Source organism: Dermacentor albipictus, chromosome 2 (assembly GCF_038994185.2).
Source record: "Dermacentor albipictus isolate Rhodes 1998 colony chromosome 2, USDA_Dalb.pri_finalv2, whole genome shotgun sequence".
In the NCBI taxonomy this organism is placed as follows: domain Eukaryota; kingdom Metazoa; phylum Arthropoda; class Arachnida; order Ixodida; family Ixodidae; genus Dermacentor; species Dermacentor albipictus.
The window spans coordinates 170,774,819-170,790,411 of record NC_091822.1 but is presented as its reverse complement, the minus strand read 5'-3'; the positions used below and the strand labels follow the sequence as shown (position 1 = coordinate 170,790,411).

At 45.8% G+C, this 15,593-nt stretch overlaps 1 protein-coding gene across 3 annotated transcripts in view; it reads right to left on the bottom strand.

The window, feature by feature from the left end:
* Positions 1 to 12,660, bottom strand: part of LOC135900911 (uncharacterized) — a 155,312-nt gene extending 142,652 nt beyond the window's left edge. For all 3 annotated transcript variants that reach the window (XR_010563974.1, XR_010563975.1, XM_070534432.1), the window contains exons 1-2: positions 12,487 to 12,660; positions 8,941 to 8,992 (exon numbers count right to left, since the gene is read on the bottom strand). The gene's annotated coding sequence lies outside the window, so the exon portion shown is untranslated. The remainder of the gene's footprint in view (positions 1 to 8,940; positions 8,993 to 12,486) is intronic.
* Between the last annotated feature and the right edge of the window lie 2,933 nt (positions 12,661 to 15,593).

Sequence of the window (15,593 nt, the reverse complement as noted above, 5' to 3'; positions counted from 1 at the left end):
CTGCAGCGTGTGGGCGACGGTTATAAGGATCGCGGGGTTGGGGGCGGAAGAGGAATGATTTCTCCTTTGGCTTTCAAATGACCTCGCTCGCTCGCTTATATCGCTGTTTTCTTCCGTCTCCCTTTTGGAATGAAGCTTCGAACGAAGCTCTTCAGATGTGTTCTGCAGATCAAAATTTGCATACGTATTACACGTGCGTCTGCAACCGCATCGCGTTATGAAGAACGCGCAGAAAACATACGCGTCCTGTTGGCACGTGCTACCACGCAGTCCATCCCCGTGCCGTCATCGTTATTCGTATATCCTTTTTTTTTTTTTGAGAATGAAAACACTCTGGCGCGAAAAGCGGAACTCGTGAAGCGACGAAAAAAATGGCGGCGAACTAAAACCCGGAGTGTTCTTGCGCGTGCCTACAAATTACAAATACATCCTGCTTGTTTTTCGTCCCCTGCCAACCGAAAGCGAGAGAAAAAAAGAAAGAAAGCTGGCCGGGTGTGGCATCGTTTGGCGCTTTCGCCTTGTTTATGAACCCGTCGACGTGCCACGCGAAGCTAAGTGCGCCAAGTCCTTCACTTTGTCAGCTGCAATATAGGGCAGGTGCAGAAGCGGCTTTTGGTTTTGAAAACAAGAAGCTCAGGCCAAGGTGGCGAGGTTATAGTTTTCTCGGCAGCAATAGAAGGCAATAGACACAGCTGACTCGCTATATTATGACGAACGGCAATATATAACTATAAGGGGTAAAGCGAATAAAAAAATGTTCTCAAGGAAAGAAATGTATAGCGTTAACACCAAAACTTACGCAATTTACGCGTATTTCGTAATACTTCATACACATAATTACTCGTCATTTGTCTTTTTCAGTATTTCAGTAGCCGAGATGCTGTGCGACATTTGCTTTATTGTTAGTGTGGTATACAGTATGCGTATATTATGTTGCCGAGATAACGGAGATCAGCAGGCAGGCTTGTACACTGCCCTAGTACACTTATGCAGCTGTAATATGCATGTGTACGTCTGCGCGCATCATATCATGAGCGACGGATTATACGAATGCACACAGTCAACATAACTATAACTAATTAACATAACACATAACTATAACATAACTTAAAATTCAAACGAACAATGGGCACAAAAACGATGATGCTGGCTTTCTCGCCTTCATTTGTTTGTTTTATCGCTTTGCGCCATTGCGATAGATTGCAAGTGCGAATGTGTGACGATACATGCGAAACAAGCACCGACCATCAGACTGGTGCAAGGTTGTGAGCTTTGGTCGAAAATTGATTTGATTACTTGAGGACAGTTCGAATTTGAAAGCTCGAGAATTCTTGAAAGCCTTATTTATGCTAAAGAACGACTCCGGCGGCCACGTTGACACGCTTCTGGCGGCAATGACAAGAAGCAGCTTTTAAATTCTATAATACAACAAAATAGGTATCGCCATCTTCTTCTGATATTCATCTTCTTCTGAGTTCTGACATTGCTCCCTTTTTTATGCCTTTCTGTGAGACTTCTTTCACTTCACTCTCGCGAAAAGATTCGCGCAATTTGGGGTTTTTCTTTTTCTAAACAACAATCGTTATCCATGTGGTAGACTTTTCCTTTCTTCGACGACACCCTGGGGTTCTTTAATGTGCACCTAAATCTAAGTACACGGGTGTTTTCTCATTTCGCCCCCACCGAAATGCGGCCGCCGTGGTCGGGATTCGATCCCGCGACCTCGTGCTCAGCAATTCTCGATTACTTGATTGATGACATGGATGTGATCCACTGTAGAATATCCCTTGCTGAAACCGGCATGTACCCTTGGTTGACTAAAGTCCAGTGTTGCCCTTATTGCATTGGAGGTTATCTTGGTGAATATTTTATATAATACTGGAAGTAAGCTAATGGGTCTATAATTTTTTCAATTCTTTCACGTCTCCCTTTCTGTAGATCAGTATAATGTTGGCATTCTTCCAGTTCTCTGGGAACAGTTCTCTAGGTCCGGTCCTTTCTTTCTCCGCAGATCATACCTACTGTTTCCTTTGGTGCCTTCCCTCATACTTCAAGGGCTGCTTCAGAAATCAGCCTATAGTTAATTCCATACGCACGCAAGCATTGCTCTTCCCACAGCACATGTACAAAACAGCTGCAACAGTATAGCAGAAGCTAGCCGAAGCCGAATATATCGCTACGCATATCTTGGATAATTCCCATTCGGAGAGGTTCCCCTAACAGTTGGTAATTGCACAGCTGTTCTTCTATGTTCTTCCCTGTGTTGTCTTTCGTACAGAAGCCAGCTCAGCAGTCCGAGTGATTTACTAACAAGTCAAATTGTTGAAGACTTCTCGAGATTTACGCTCCAAAGCAACATGACCGCTTTAAAAGACACAGGGGCGTTTTCTTGTCTTAGATTGCCCGCGATTTGCAACCCAGTCGCCAAAACGACTTTAAATCATTTCAGTTGCTTATTTGAGTTGCGGGAGGAAGTGGCGCGATTGATGAACTCTGGCGTCAACCTACACTTACACGACGCAATCTCGCCACTTGGTTCAAGAGGGCGGTCGCCAGCGCGGCTGCGGCGTTATTTTTTGCGCGGCCCCGAGCGCTCGACGAGGCGTTGTTCTATTTCGGCGTCGCCAGCGCGCCGCCTCCCAGACCCCGGCGTCGGCTGGCGTCGGCCTGACTGCCGCGCGGTGCCGAGGACGTGGACGTCGCATGCCGCTAGCGCCTCGTACACCGTCGGTGATGTCGCACGCCGTCGACGCCAACAAGGGGAGCCGTGAATTAACAGGAGACGGGAGGGGGATGGGGGGGGGGGGGCACAGAACTCATCGTTGCCAGCAGCGGTAGATTTGTGGAGCGTTCATGATTGTTTAAACACGCGCTTCGCTATTATTACCATACGTTGAAGTGCGTTGAAGTCGAAGTTCAGTGCTACTCGCTGAAAAGAACACCTGTACAATCCTTTCTATTTAGAAGCATGCCTTAGAAAGAACAAATAAGACAACAGTATACGGATCTCACGCATTATGGGAACTCGTGCACTAATGAGGAACACATAATAACTTTACACTGATAAAACTGAATTTTTAAACTTTATTTGCGTTATTATCACGCGAATAGGTTGATTGTACTAGCAAAGGAAATGAAGATCCAAGTCACATTTCGTTTTGTCTTTTTTCCTTAACTTTAGCCCCGAAATCTTAGAGGCCAGTACTTCAGCATGACGCCAGGAAAATCAAAGGATTTTTTCACTTTTGGGGCGTAGCAGTTCAGTAAAAGCAGTCTTTGATTCTTTTGAAGAGTACAGCGTAGGATCTCTTGACGTGTATCGTGTAACACCCCTAAACGGGGTCTTTAAGGTATTAAACGGATTTCATGAGGTGATGTGAGGTAGTGGTGCATATAAGTGATGCCGACTATTTGTGGTCCTGTAGGCTGAACACAATTGGGGGGGGGGGGGGGGGGTAATTGGCTGGGGCTTAGCTAAAGTTAAGCCTGGATATCTCGATGTGAAAAGGCTCGGTGATGCTTATGGTTTAGCTTATGGTTATGCTTTATGATTTGGCCTATGGTTATGCTTACGGTTAAACTTATGGTTATGCTTTATGATTTAGCCTATGGATATGCTTACGGTTGAACTTATGAATTTGCTTATGGTTTAAGTTCGGAAATATAGTTAATAATAATAATATTTGGGGTTTTACGTGCCAAAACCACTTTCTGATTATGAGGCACACCGTAGTGGAGGACTCCGGAAATTTTGACCACCTGGGGTTCTTTAACCTGCTCCTAAATCTAAGCGCACGGGTGTTTTCGCATTTCGCCCCCATCGAAATGCGGCCGCCGTGGCCGGGATTCGATCCCGCGACCTCGTGCTCAGCAGCCCAACACCATAGCCACTGAGCAAGCACGGCGGGTCAGGAAATATAGTTGTAATCGCAGTACCAATTCTGTTTATCATTCTTCATAGAGTAGAAGGGCACTAAATTTTTGTATTTTGTTCTCTATTAGCTGATGATGGTCCCTCTCATATTTAGCGTAAATTAAATCAAAGGTTTTACGCTAGGTGTACAAGTCAGCCCTACTGAACTAACTGAATACTTTAATTCAACACAAAGTCAGACGCGTAAGAAAACTCGTAAAGTACAACCTAAACACAACCTACAGACATGATTGCGTGGAACAGTAATTTAATAATAATAATAATATTTGGGGTTTTACGTGCCAAAACCACTTTCTGATTATGAGGCACGCCGTAGTGGAGGACTCCGGAAATTTCGACCACCTGGGGTTCTTTAACGTGCACCTAAATCTAAGCACACGGGTGTTTTCGCATTTCGCCCCCATCGAAATGCGGCCGCCGCGGCCGGGATTCGATCCCGCGACCTCGTGGTCAGCAGCCCAACACCATAGCCACTGAGCAACCACGGCGGGTAACAGTAATTTGAATATACCAGAAAACATAATTATGTTACGCGGAAAGTCAAAGATAAACACGTTTTCCAGCGTTTCTACCATTCATAGAGCGGCGTGCTGCGCTCGGTTCCTCGCAAGACCTCCAGGTGGCGCTCGCCTCCGCGCAATGGCGGACCACGCAAGAGGCCGCGTTTCTACCAGAAAGCTCGCCCGCTCGCCTTCGTGCAGAACGTTCGGCTCCAGCATTTTTCCGTAAACATTACAGCTACATAAGCTGCAGTTGTCGGGAAGCGTGAGGAGTAGCCGGGGACGTCTTAATGCTATCGCGTTCCACTCTTAAAGGCGAAGCTTAAGCGTCCTATAAGTTTTGTTACGCGCTAGCGTAGATGCTCCGCTCCGTCTTTGAAATGGGAGAAATTATCTTAGTCACCGCGATGGAAGCGAGCGCCGGAGGAGGAAGGCGCCTGGAGGTGGGGAAGAGAATCGTCGCGTTCGCGCCCCCTTCCGCTTGTGCCTCGACAGCCTTGTGCATCTTCGTGCATGTTCGTGGCGCCGATACACTTTGCCGCTTAACCTGCGCTCGCGAAGCGAAAGATGGCCATAACATTTTTGCCGTCGGTGTCACCGATAGGTACCGTAAGTATTTAGGTTCATGTATGCTATATACCATGCCACGCTATATCTCGGGCGGCGTATATGCGTTTCTTTTATTGATATGATGTAAGGAGGTGTTGGCGCACAATTTAGGCGCCGGCTACACCTTATCTCTTGAGTGGTTCCCTCGTACATAATACAGGGTTCAATATTACATATCAAATACTCTTTTCGCACAAGCACCAGTACTTGTCACGCAACGTTTTCACAGGAAGACTATCACGTAAGGAACACATGGTATATACAATACACAAAGTAAATGGCTCCACACTTATGCACATAAAACTCTCAAAAGTGCAAACGATACTGTCACCTAACAACACATTGTCTAGTCAGCGGGTGGTACATACATCGTGTAAATGCATTACGTATATGCAGGTTACATTGACACACCGTTCTATCACTAAAGCTGCTCATGCCAGGGCTTACATTCTTGCCAAAATTATTCGTCAGAATTTTGAGGGCGGCAGCCGACAAACAAATGTCATGAAGCAAAACATCGGCCGCGCATGCCTATTGCTCTTTTTTTTTTCAGCGGTCTCATCAAAGCAATTGCTAGCCTAGCATGACGCCGGGATGACACAAGACGGTTGAGAGGCTCAGGGCGGAGGGACTCTGCTCGGAACACCATCGGCAATTACAGCTGAATAAAGTTTTTCCCTCTCTCTCAACAAAGATATTCCAGGTCTTTAGGGCATCCTCAGTGTTCTAGCACCAGACGAACGCAGTATCAGTTAACGCGAACACTACGATTGTAAGCTGGGCCTTCGAGTCCAATTTGTTACATTTGCTCGCTCGTTCCCATTGCATTAGCCATTCATCCATGTCTTTCCCCAAGTTTTTCAAAAATCTTTTAATTTCGTTCGTGTTTGTGACTGCAGGCGCTTTCGTGGTGTCATTTATTACGATGAATCTTCCTAAGTTTCTAACAAGTACGCATACTGAATGTGCGATGACAACGGGCTTCAGTGCACGGGCATAAACAATTGGAAGTGTGGCACTTATGACGCAACGCAAGGTAAAAAATGATAGGTTTTCAAAGTTACAAAGCCGCTTGAAGTAACGAGGACCAAGTATTGTACTCTCTGCCCATCACTGGCTGGCTGGCTGGCTCAAACTTTCACGTCTGCTGCACCCGTAGCATCGGAGTTCCTTCGAGTAATATTGTAGGAAACCCCGTCGTTATTACTGCCCGCTCAAGCGTGAAAGAGTCCCGCTCTTCGATGCCATTTGAAACGGCGCCAGAGCAATGAGAAACACAAATCGCCAGAACGTGCCGCAGTACTGGGGGAAGCTCTCATTGGAAACAAATGGTCCGGGGACCCCCGAAACACATAGTTGAATGCGTCCAAGCGCTGTTGCAGCGAATATATATATAAATATATATATATATATATATATATGTATATATATATATATATATATATATATATATGTATATATATATATATATATATATATATATATATATATATATATATATATATATATATATATATATATATATATATATATATATATATATATATATATATATATATATGTATGTATATATACTGCGCCGTTTTCATGGGGACTTGCGGCTCAATATTGGTGCCCGTGTTTGTGTGTGTGTCTGATGTGTAGATCACATACCGCAGCCAACACCTCAAGTAGCATGCCATTTCATCTACCCCGGCATAATATTTAACTTTCATTTAGACGTTCCCAAATAACGATGTGTACGTGCGAACTCCCACAACTTCTTTTTGTCCGTCATGTGTATAAGGAGACGGCGCAAACGTAGGTGGCAACCGGCGCCATGAAAGGCATGATATGAGAATGGCAGCGATGGCTGTTATCGTCCAACCGAAACGAAACCGTGCGTATAGTGGCGAAACAATCATGCAACAGAATACGCTGGAATGATAAATAGTTGTACACTTCGTCCGATGATGGCGATACCTGCCAGAGCACGGATTTCAAATGATCGCATGGAGATATATCGGCGCATATAGATTCCCATCTTTCATCCCCCCGTCCCGCTCCCATTTGTAGGGTAGCAAACCGGTTAAGCTATACTGGTTTGCCTCCCTGCCTTTCCTTCTCTACTTTTTCCTTCCTTCCTTTATAAGGAGTACAAAACGTACGCACTTTTAAATATGCAACACCCTTTAATCAGTGAAGTTTACAAGATAACAGTCGCCACAATTCAAATGGTCTTTCCCCTTCTTTCACGTTGTGCACTTTTCTGCGAAGAACACTATTCTTTTTTAGAAACTTACGCATGATATTACAGCTAAGCTTTATATGGCTAGAATTTTGTGCATTTTTGTTCTACATGAACAAAAACTATCATCATAAATGGTTCATACACCTGTAAGCAAGCAAAAAATTCAATGACTCAGAGTCCCGCAAGGTTCATGGCTACTCACTTTGCGTGAATTAGCTGCGATGGCACCACCCCTATCGTTGTTGTCGGTGATATCAGTGTGGATGTGTCGGCCCCGAAAAGGGAGCGGTCTACGCGTTCCGTGTTGCAGACTACACGGAACGCGATGCCACACCGATCCGGCCCAATTGACTGTGCATCGTACGTGCATCGATTTTACATCAAAGAATGGCATTGCAGTTGCGAGTGAACTGAAGACCGCTGATCAAGACAATAAATGAGTGTGCGTACCTTTCGTCAGGATGACCAACCATCAAGATAATAAATGAGTTCGTGTCTTCATTCAAATTTGTGTCACCTCCGTGTAGTGTGCTAAACAGCTTCGCTGGTCAACCACCTTCACAAAGTGCAAGGGCTTATGATGTTAGATTGACTTTCTTCAGAAAGTCCACTAATGTCGAGAAAATGCCAGTAGAAGCGCCATGGTATTTCTAAATCAATTTTCGCAAGGGATGGATGCACATATGTTGCCATTTTTGAGGAGAAAACAGTTCAGTAGTGGTGACAATAAATCACTGCAAAAAAAATGACCACTGTTTCTATGGGACAAATTGATTTTAGGGAGTACACGGCTTTTTCATTTACGGAGCACTTCTCATCCAACTAGTGGTGGCGTTCGAATTTATGCGAAGCGGGTAGCGTCTTACGAAGCAAGTTCATAAGATGTCCCCCGCTTCCCCTGCGGTCTACAATTTTTCCAGCAGTGAACGAGACGGAGCGCGGATTTGTACCGTTGAAAGAGAATGGTGGGCTCCCTCGCGATTCCTAACTTTGGGAGACGTCTCTGCTTATGCACTTTTAAATGGCCCCTCCCGCCTCCACCACCCTACCTTGTAGTCTTTCCCTCGTTGCCCTGAAGAAAACGAGCGAAAGGGGAAGTGGGACCTCTTAGCATTCAAGGGAACGGTTACATCCATCTATGAGGGCTGTAACGTCAAGAATCGCACACTTCAAGTTCGAACTCGCCGTATACATACCCTATATCGTGCGTGCGGAGCTCAAAACCTTACTAATGCGGGTCTCCGGAAACATTACATACATGCGCAGGTTACGCCCACAGACATCTGACATAAGTATTCGTGTTTTAGGACTGAGGCTTAGCAACCGCCAAAGGTGACCGCCAAAGAATTGGCGGCGACGGCCTACTTAGGTTTTTGTTTCTTTACCGCTTGACTGGCAGATCGACTCGAAGTCGTTTATGTTTCAAAGGTGTAAATGGACACACTTCTAAGGCAAGGATAAATAAATAAATAAATAAATAAATAAATAAATAAATTAATGGAACAAGAAAAAGGCGTCAATGTCTCCTCCTGTTATCATCTCGTGAACATGCACTGCAATAGCATGTAGGTGATGTTATAATTGGAGGACTGCCGAGCAAACAATTGAGCCCAATGGATTTTTTTATGCAATTCCAAGATATCGTGTTGACTACGCTTTTGTCTCACCCTTTGTCTCAGTCACCACTTCGTCTCAGCGTTCGCCTTTTCCCGATGGCACCTGTATGAAGGAAAAAACAAAAACAATGTAAGTGTCTACGTGTAACAGGATACGCATAGGCGCACACGCAGTGTGCTCACACGGGTTGTCTAAACACTTCAATGTGCATAGTGCGGACTTTGCAGAAAGAAACAAAGAGAGAAAAACTGCTTTTGGGGCAACAACTAGAGCAGTTTGGACGTATTAAATTCTTTGCAAACGCGTCAGTAGACGCCAACACACGACGCTTCTGTTGGCTTCAGAACGGTGCACGCCGGAGCTCTTGATGACCGAGGAAATGGCCTCTTCACGCTAGCGAAATAACGACAGATTTTCTCCAGCGAGGGGGGAACAAAAAAGAAAGAAACTAACTTTTTCGAAGTCATTGGAAGGACGATAAGACTAAAGGAAGAGCAAGATGTAGCTAGGTTGACGGCCTCGGCGTCAACAGGCCAAAAAAAGAAAAGAAAGGAAAAAGAAAAGCTCTAGTTATTCAGGAACCAGCGCTGCAAGTGCACCCAATCAGTACCACCGCGCCGCAACTAGAGTCCGCCATCTTTGAATCGTCAGCGCGGAGGCGCCGTCTGGACGCTAATGAGGGAACGAGCGCGTCTGCACCTGCTCCCGTCCGCGCATGCGCTCTCATCGTAGCCGAGCGCAGAGTCGCGCTTTGTGCACACGCTGCCGACAAAATTCGCGAAGAACGAAACCTTCTTGGTCGTCCCGCGTACTTATGCCGCATAGCATAGATCGTCATAGTAAGCAAGGTCCAATGTCGCACTGTTAAATGCTACATTGTCCAGCGGAGTATAGTCAGTTTAGAAAAAGTGCCAAGTTGCTTTTCCGACAGTGCACGAACACGAAAATAATATTGGCCAGCGCATCGTTAGAATAGTGATTATTGGGCAGCCTGGGCCGTGTTTTCACTCTTGCGTCTTAGATATGAGGGGAAATAAATGCACGAAACCAATAACTATGGACTAGCTGCGCATTATTCGGTATTTTAACATGGCATCGGCCACCATGTTACGGGTACTCATATGCATTTCGGGAAAGCTTGGCAATTTTCTGCAGGGTTCACTATTCCTCGGCGGAAGATTGCTCTATTATCTTGTTATAGGCATGTGTCCAGATGCTGGCACTGCACAGAAGTGCCTGGAGCTCCTATACACTGAGGTGCATTTATGTCATCACGTTTACCACTGTAACCCACCGTATGATATACAGGGAAAAAAGAACTGGTGCGCAATCACAGAAGCACGACTTTCGAAGTGACTCGCCTCGACGATTTCATAGCTTACGACACAATCCATAGCATTCCCACGACGTCGCCCCCGAGCGCCTGCAAAATATCGCAACAGCAAAGGTTTCCTGGGCCGGTATTTTGTAGCGATGCCTTTTCCAATTCTATGCCTTTTCAGGCTTTTCGCGCTTGGCCACTGGTCAGAGCGACGGTCTGCCCACATTATCAACGCGATCAGGCGGCCGTGTGTGGTGGATGATAAGAATAGCATAGAATAAGGCATAAGGCATCGCTATAAATTAGCGGCCCTGCTGACGTTTGATTGAGTTGACTCTCACACCGGCTCCAGTAACAAGAAGAGCCAGCTCGGTCACTCCCAGACATTAGTTACGCTATCGGCGAGACCCATAACAGTATACCGCGGTCGTTCTTCGGAGTGTCACTTTTCGTTGCCAGTATTTTGCTTCACTTGGCATATTCGAGTATTACTGTAAGGATACAATCACAAGAACTTTATTAAGCGGCCACCCTTATACAGACTCCATGCACGCAGAGAAAAAGAAACGATAGCGACATGTTGCGATGAGCATGTCAATCCGGAAAGAAAGAGAAAGGGATGAGAAAGATACAGACGTTCATTATAACTGGCTCTTACACGTAGGGCACGACAAGGTGGAGGTAACTGAGAAAGAGGGAATAGCCGTGTAACATTCAGAAGTCACAAATGCAAGGAGACACAGTCTTTCCAATGCTGTCCACGGCTTGCTTAGTAGACGTATTCGAGATATTAGACTGGGAAGGACAAGGAGTGAGGATCATCTGCAAATATCTCAACAATCTACGGTTTGCAAAATAGATTTCCCTGTTCAGCAACACCGGGGGTGCATTACAACGAATGATTGAAGACCATAACCGAGAAAGTATAACAGTAGGGTTGAAGATTAATATGCTGAAGATAGAGACAATGTTTAATACACTGGCAGGGGAACAGAAATACTTGATTTCCAGTCATCCTCTTGAGTCTGGGCAGGATTACTTTCATCTAGGTCAATTACTCAGATGGGATCCTACTCATGAGAAGGAAGCTTACAGTAGAATAAAAAATGGTTGGAGTTCACACGGTTGGCATTACCAAATCCTGATTGGGAATTTACCACTGTCATTGAAAATAAATGTGTACAATCATTGAACTGTGCCGGTGCTAACATATGTGGCGGAAACTAGAAGGTTAACTAAGAAGTTCGAGAACATGTTACGGACAGCGCAAAGAGCGACGGAACGAAAAATGTTAGGCGCTACCTTGAGAGCCGGGAAGAGAGCGGTGTGCATTAGAAAGCAAACGGGTGTAGCCGATATTCTAGTTGATATCAAGAGAAAGAAATGGAGCTGAGCATGCTATGGGATGTGTAGGTGCCCCGATTAGCATGTCATGTACTGAGCATACCATGAAACGCGTTAGGTGCCACGATTAGGTGGCGAATTTTCATGTGCTTCGCACTTGCACGTGCCCCTATAGATGGCGAGAGCTGCTCGTTGACCTCTGACGCAAAGGTACATTGGGGAATCCGGGGTGTGCAGTAGTCGCCAGCTGCACCGGCACCATCATGACCAAAAGGTTTGGTGCCATGTAAGGGAGGCGCGTCGTCAAAGCTGTGAAAAAAGTTCGGCCCTTACACGGGTCTATGCGTTAGGTGCCAGCAAAACTGCATGCTGTACCTCTGGGAGCTTTTCTATTGTTTCTGGCTGTCGTTTCGTCGGCGAAGCGGTCTGAGGGGGAGGTCAAGAATAGCGTCCACGAGCTTGAACTGTCGACGGTAAGAGAAGAAGAAGACACGGAAACTGGCGCTGTTGTACCGGGAAGTTAACTTCTGTACAACACACGCACGCGCATGTACGCACACCACACACCCAACGAGTTCGATTCAAATTTCCTACTTAGTCGGCAAGATTAGGCGAAGGCGCAGCCAGAGTTCACAATCAGAAGCGCAACACGTGCGTGCGTGCGTATCGAGAACTTTCGCGGTGATAATATGTACAACATCAAGATTGGCTCGACCTTAGTCTTCCGAACAATTTTAGTCTAAGAGGTTTTTCGTGAATATGGCCTGGATGTGGTGTTACCGCACCGAGTAACACCACTAATATAGGCAACCTTCACACAAGCATGCATTCTTGTATTTGTTCCCACGCTTATCCGCTTGTCTACCGAATCGGGTAACTTCTACAACAATCGTAAGCCAGCTAGCCCACCAACATCATCTTAGCAAGTTACCCAGTCTCAAACGTGTGGCTGTTCCCGAGAAGCTTGCAGAAGGCGCAGATCGCCTCGACGGTCAACCGCGGAGAACTGGCGAGGAGTGGGACTTCCCTGTAAAGCACTGGGCCGCACTGTTGTCCGGACCTCAGGTAGAGCACGCGGCTTGAACGCGTATACGGCCGCTAACTCGCTAGCTCACACTCTCGCTCCGGGCGCTCTGCCCGGCTGAAGCCAAGCGCTGGAGGAGATGGGAGGGGGGGGGGGGGACAATCAGCGTTCGTTAAGCTCCCAACGCACGGCGACCGCGAGAAGTTCTAAGTTTGCCGCCCTCTCTACGTTGGCGCAACTAAGCCTTTCGTGCAGGCATCCGCTGCGTTGCGTTAGTGTGTTTACTCGACGCATTTCTCGGGAAACTCGGGAAAGTCGGCGTGCAAACGGCGTACCGTCATAACCGCGGCTTAGGCAGAAGCGTGCGCATGCGTTTCATGGACAGAGGAAATATAACCAGATAACCGGAGTAATTGTCCGCTTGGCTAGCTGCGCTTTACTGAGGGATAATCTGTAATAGTCCACCTAGTGGACTGACCATTGCGGCCGCTGCTGATTGGCTAGGGCCGCTCGTCTCCTCCTCGCTCGTACAACTGCATCCAATAAGCAGCAGCCGAAATGGACAGTCCGCTAGGTGGACTCTTACAGAATAACCCCCCCATCCCCTGGAGAAAGAGGAGACGGGGGGGGGGGGGAGGGAGGTCGGAAGGCGTGTGAAGCGGGAAGGACAGAAATATATATATATATATATATACATATATATATATATATATATATATATATATATATATATATATATATATATATATATATAGATAGATAGATAGATAGATAGATAGATAGATAGATAGATAGATAGATAGATAGATAGATAGATAGATAGATAGATAGATAGATAGATAGATATTATGCGAACCTATAAAAATAATCTCTCCGCACAAACACATTGATAACGCCTGATACCGGCATGTAGTGCCGATGCTTTTGAAGAAAGACAGTGCTCTTAGGACATCTCAAGGTGGCGTCGTCTGAAACCAGTATTAAATAATTTAGTTTTCCCGGAGTTTTCCATTGACAAATTTGTCGAGCTTGGTGCAGGGACCTCTTTGCGCTCTAAAACGAGACCGTTTACGAAGAAGACGTGCAATTTTGGGGCAGCTACAGCAAAACGATGAGTCCAGCCGGTCCCAATTTCGCAGCGCTGCGCATTTAAACAAGACAAGAGGTTAGAGAAAAATTGGAGACTTCATGCGAAACCTTTGTATGATTTGAATGCATGGAGTTCTGATATCAGTCTCTGCTGCTGCTCTACCGATTAGCGAGGGTTACTCGAGCTAAGACCTGCCAGGCTACGAGCGAATCCAGTAGAAAGTTAGAGAGAGAAATAGAGAGAGATGAAATCCGAAAGGTAGAAAGTTTAACCAGAAGGAAAAAAAAAGACAGGGTTTCCTGCACTACAGTGGGGTTAAGGGAGACGTGGAAAGACAAGGAAAGAGAGAGACCGATACAGAACACACACAGATATAGCTGTTGTTTACAGCACAAGATAACAGTTAACGGTTGTCACTGGTAGAGCCGCCCGTGCAGGTTTGTCGTACGTAAGAACTTCAACAATGCTTTCGTAGGCCTCTGCAGTGACGGCTTGTGTGCTTGGTTGGTATTCTAAAATGATTTGTTCAGACAATGGTCTTTCGTCGGTATGAGCCAGCGCAGTCGCGATTATTTGTGTATGCACAGTGTAACGAGGACCATCGCACAATATGAGTTCAAGTGTCCCACGACTTGTGAAATACTGAACTATTGCAATACAAAAAAAAAGCAGAAACGTGGGACGAGATCAAGTTACATACAGGACACGACACTATACGATAGTCGTCAAAGGCAGCGTTGTCCGCCATTCCAGTAAGTTCGCTCCGCAACGCTACTGCAGTTTCTACATCAGAAGGATCTCGATGCTTTTAATGAAATCTACATATATATGCCGCTAGACGAGGTGGTGAGCAAAAGATAAGGGAGTCTTCAAGTGATCAATAGTGCCCAAACATGAGAAGCCTCAGCTTGGTGTCCACATTTCAGCAGGAGGACTTGCCCTGTACAAATCACCTTGCCAAAAAATTTGCTTTCGTCTCGTTCGCCTATACTGTTGATCAGCAGTGAACGTTATTATTTTAGACATGACATTAACCAGACCGATCTCTTTCTGTGTCACTTATTTCGTGCTGTTCACGTCGCATTTAAAGTAATAATATGCAACAAAGCTAAACGACGGCTGGCCCAAGAACAAGAGCTCTTGAACATCTTGGATATATTGTTCGGAGCCTTCAACAGCAGTGACTCACATATATGACAAAAGATACGTACAAGACAAGGGAGTTAGATAGGTATCCCAATTATCTGTGCCAGCACAATGTTGTTGACCAATGCATTTCGCCCCAGAATTTGAGGACGCGTTTTGAGGAACAGGAGGTAGGTAGGAAAATTTGTTGAATTGGTATGAATTCATTACTGCTCGGATTAAATTCTGCAATTCTGACACGTACGTACCCAAAAGCGAAATCCAGTCGAACATGCCTACAATGAAATGGCTTGCACACCGAAGGATTCCGTATGTGATGGCCTATTTCCCATCTGCCATACGTGTTGTGAACACCTATATAGAGTGTAGGCTCTTACAATAAATTTGCCTGTAGAACAAAGGAGTTTAGGCATCTCCGACGGGTGGTTTGCTTTCAATGCAACGAAGGCACACAGCAGTACCGATGTTGCCCTGCGGAGCAGCCACACTGAGTTCCGGAAAGCGCATGGTACAGCAGTGAGTGTCATGTCGGAGCGAGCAGGAGCGAGTGCCGAAACGTCACGATGCTCTACTCCCACCTGATCACCTTCTATGTAATGACGTAACGAAAAAGAGACACCACGGAAACCAAAACGGAGAAGCTAGTTCGCCGAAACGGTGTTACAGTAAATTATTCACGGCACCCCAGGTTGCACGGTATCTTTTCCGTGATTTCAAGGTGTACAAATTTCAATTAAACAAAAAAAGAATATTAGTTGAATACGTCATGCCAGTACTA